Consider the following 4,560-nt stretch of genomic DNA (forward strand, 5'->3'; position numbering starts at 1 on the left):
TTCCTCCAATCCTGATGCCCTGTTCTTCTTCACATAGTCCAGCTTCTCAGATTATTTGCTCAGCATACAGACTAAGTACAGTGAAAGGATACAACTCAGACACACATCTATCCTGATTTTAAACAACGCAGTATCCCTTAGCTCTGTTCAAATGACTGCCTCTTGATCTATGTACACGTTCCACATGAGCACAATTCAGTGTTCTGGAATTCCCATTCTTTGCAACATTATCCATAATTTGTTATGATCCACACAGTCAAATGCCTTTGCATAGTCAATAAAACACAGGTAAAATATCTTTCTGGTATTCTCTGCTTCCAAGCAAGATCCATCTGACATCATCAATGATATCCCTTGTTCCATGTCCTCTTCTGAATCTGGCTTGAATTTCTGGCAGTTCCTTGTCTATGTACTGCTGCAACCATTTTTGAATTATCTTAAGCATAATTTCACTTGCATGTAATATTAATGATATTGTTCAATAACTTCCACATTCTGTTGGCTCATCTTTCTTTGGAATGGCCAGGTAGCTGTCTTCCAAATTTCTTGGCATAGACAAGTGAGCACCTCCAACGTTGCATCCGTTTGCTGAAACATCTCAACTGGTATTATGTTAATTCCTAGAGCTTTGTTTTTCACCAATGCCTCAGTGCAGCTTGGATTTCTTCCTTCAGTACCATCAGTTCTTGATCATATGCTACCTCCTGAAATACCTGAACGTTAATCAGTTCTTTTTGGTATAGTGACTCTGTGACTTTCCCTTTATGCTTCCTGTGTCATTTAATATTTTCCCCATAGAATTCTTCGATATTGCAACTGAAGGCTTGAATTCTTTCTTCAGTTCTTTCAGCCTGAGAAATGCCAAGCATGTTCTTCCCTTTTGGTTTTCTATCTCCAGCTCTTTGCACATTCCAATATAATACTTTGTCTTCTATTGCCACGCTTTGAAATCTTCTTTTATTTCATAATTTCTTCTGTTTGCTTTAGCTACTCTATGTTCAAGAGCAAGTTTCAGTCTCTTCTGACATCCACTCTGGTCTTTTTTTTTCCCCGTCTTTTTAATCACCTCTTGCTTTCTTCATGTATGATGTCCTTGATGTCATCCCACAACTAGTCTGGCCTTCAGTCATTAGTGTTCAATGTGTCAAATCTGTTCGAGATGGTCTCTAAATTCAGGTGGAATATACTCAAGGTTGTACTTTGGCTCTTGTGAACTTGTTTTAATTTTCTTCAGCAGTCCCTGGTATGTTACATATATATGTGTGTGTGTATATATATATATATATATACTATACATCAATAAAGTTAATTTATTAACTGTACCATCAAGAATTGCCAAAATATGAGGAAAGCCTGTAGAATTGTAGACCTCAAAATGGAAAAAATTAACTCAGATAAAACAAAGATCACAGGAGCTCAGAATACAGTGTCAAAGTAAATACATTTAATATCTTTACAGAGATCAGAGAAAATATTTCACCCATGAAAATAAAACAGCATGGTTTTAGAAAAGAAATATCCTGAGAATAACAAAGAGCTTATGGAAATTAAGTACATATATTTGGTACTAGAAATAAGTGTTAAAAGATAAAATTCAGATTATCTCCAAAAAGGTAGAACAAAAAGAAATCGTATCATAGCCAAGTTGACACATTTTAACCATCACAGTTGTTCTATGTTCCTTTTCTCTCCTTTTGTGCCTTCCTTTTCATTGACAGAGCATTTTTATTTGTCTACTCTCCCCATTAGCTCTTTATTCTTTTTCCTGGAGATTACAATATGCGTCCTGATTTATTTATCAGTCTGATATTACCTTGGATTTCTGCATTTTTGACTATGCAAAGATCTTACAGGACTTTAACTCCATTTTACAAACTATTGTTGTAATCTATTTTAACTTTTTGTGCATTTTAATGCCATAGGACATTATGATTATGGTTTTCTATAATCAATATTCATTTAGATTTACCCACCTATTTACCCTTTCACTACTCTTTAATATTTCCTTCATCTTGGAATTCCCATCTGCGATCATTTTACTTTTTGCCTGAAACCATATTTCCTTCAGTGTAGGTCTGATGGCATTGAATTAACTGGGTTTTTGTTTTTTTACTTAAAATGTCTTTATTTCATATTTTGTGCACAGAACTCTAGTTTTGCTGATTTTTTCTTTCAACATTTCAAACCTTTTATTGTCTACTCTTTCATTTTTTTCTGCTGAGAAGTTATCTACCTAATTATTGTTCTTATATAAATGATCTGCCTTCTGTATTCCCTTTAGCTTTAAAGATTTATTATTTTGTTTTTCAGCATATTTTCTATGATGTGCATGAAGTATGTTTCTTTTAAATCCTCTTGCCTGGTATTCATAGTGCTTCCTGAATCTGTGGTTTCATGTTTTCCATCAATTGTGACAAATTATTCTCATCTACCATCTTTTCAGATATTGCTTCTGTCATTCTCTTCCTCTTTTCAATTATGTGCGTATTAGACTACCTCACTAGAGCCTCTGTGTCTCTTACATCTCCTCTATATTTTCCATTATTTTTCCCTCTTTATTTCATTCTGGAGATTTTATTCTGATTTAGCTCCTGGTTCATCAATTATCTCTTCAGTTGTATTCAATATGCTTTTAAATTTATTTATTGAGTTCTTATGGAGTTCTGGGTGGTCCAAACGATTAAGCTCCGGGCTACTAACCAAAAGATTGGCATTCAAATCCACGTGTCTCCGAAGAATGGCCTGGAGGTCTGCTTCTGAAAGGTCACAGCAGTGAAAACCCTATGGAGAGCAGTTTTACTATGCATAGTTGGAGTCACCGTACGTCAGAAATGAATCAAAGGTAGGTAACTGGATTGGTTTGGCTTTGGTTTTACTGAATTATTAATTTTCACTACTGTATTTTTCAGTTCTGGAATTATCTATTTTTTACGGTTATGAATTTACGCTGTAATTCTTAATTTTGTCTTATTTCATTGGAAGTTTTAAACTCAGTTATTAAACTTTGTGACTGATAACTTTTGCTTCTATTACATATTTTTTTTCTGGCTTGTGCCCATGTTGTCTTTTTCTCTCATATGCCTAGTTAATTCTACTTTATATTTCCCTCTGCCAAGAGTCACTAGCAATCTGGGATGACATCAATCCAATCTCAGTGCCAGGGTTTTTAAGATGGAGTGGCAGTTCCGGTGAGGGCCTTTTCTGTTTGTCTCACCATTATTCCCCCAGCCCTTCACAGTCCCCGCCTCCTTGACAGCATATCTTTTATTCCACTCCCTTCCTCCCAACAAGGCCTGTGCTTTCCTATAGACCAATCTGGAGGGACTACTGTGTAAAACCACCACAAACTCCGTCCCAGTCAGCACAGTGACAGACCGGCCAGGCAGCCCTCAGCCACCTTCATATAAACAGGAGACCAGACACTTGACACTTACCCATCACTAGCATCAGGATGGGGAGCCTGTGGGGGTGAGCAGCCACGTTTCAGGACTTGCATTCTGAAGCTGGCTTCATCATGCAAGCTGGGGTAGCACCTTCTGCCGAGCCCGATGGGGCTGCTGTCGTCCTGACTCTCCTCGCCCTCCTCCTGCTCAGAGGAGCCCATGAGGCTGCCCCAGCAAGCCTCCATAGGAAGGTGTCCGCTTGGGCAGCGTGCCCAAGAAGAGCTGTCCTATTCTGTCCAGGCACTCACTGTACATATGGTCAGTTTCCCTCTGAACAGCCTACAACAAGCACAACCAGATGACATTAAGCAGGGGCTGCACAAACGGAGGGCCGTTCTCCATGGAGGCGTGTCCCTGTGTGTCTTGTGAACGGAGAAACCGTAGGACAGCCTGGCCACAAACATATCCACCTCACTGCAGAATCCCCTGGAAGCAGAATGCTCTAGAACATGTCAGCGCACTCTTCTCCATGGGCAGAGGGCACGAAGGAATACCTAGTCACGACGGTTTTGTTCTTTCCAAGGCGACTGGAGCCCGGGATGGCCCAGCTTCCCGGTCCATCGTCACCACTTCACGGCTCAGGACACAGGAGCCACTCGCTCCGGAGGCTATGGATCCATCAAACGAAGCAGCTGACCTAGATTTCCCAGCAACTCATCGGCCACTTCTACTTAAGTCCTCCCCAGCGACGCTAAGACCAGCCTGGGTGAGTCTGCGCTCCTTCTTGGCACCGGTGCGGACCATGACTCAGGACGACGGCGCGCTGACTGCACTGCTGCTCGGGCTTCGCTTTGTCGGCCTGTGGCCCGGGTCTGAAGAAGCGGCTTCGGACATTCCACAGGGACTCTCCATGGCGGCGCCCAGCTCGCCTCCACCTAAAGGCTGCTGCGGCGGTGGCGGGTGCAGACGCGGCGTTCCCCCGTTAGGCCGCCAAACGCTGCTGCCGTCGCTGCCTTCAGGCAGCTCCAAGCAGCTGCGAGCTCAGACCACGGAGCGCGAAAGCCTCCCGGCATCCCCCGCGACGCTCCCGGCGTCCCCCGCGGCCTCCCCACCGCCCAGGCCCGCCCAGCCTCGCCCGCGCGCGCCTGGCCCACGTGACCTGGGGCGGCTCCCTAAA

General features: G+C 42.5%; 1 pseudogene; it reads right to left on the reverse strand.

Annotated features, from left to right (window-relative positions):
• Nucleotides 1–3,430: 3,430 nt before the first annotated feature.
• On the reverse strand, nt 3,431–4,295 carry LOC111821637 (Golgi to ER traffic protein 4 homolog pseudogene; annotated as a pseudogene).
• Nucleotides 4,296–4,560: the final 265 nt, after the last annotated feature.

The sequence above is a fragment of the Trichechus manatus genome, unplaced genomic scaffold (assembly GCF_000243295.1).
Source record: "Trichechus manatus latirostris isolate Lorelei unplaced genomic scaffold, TriManLat1.0 scaffold00093, whole genome shotgun sequence".
Lineage (NCBI taxonomy): Eukaryota > Metazoa > Chordata > Mammalia > Sirenia > Trichechidae > Trichechus > Trichechus manatus.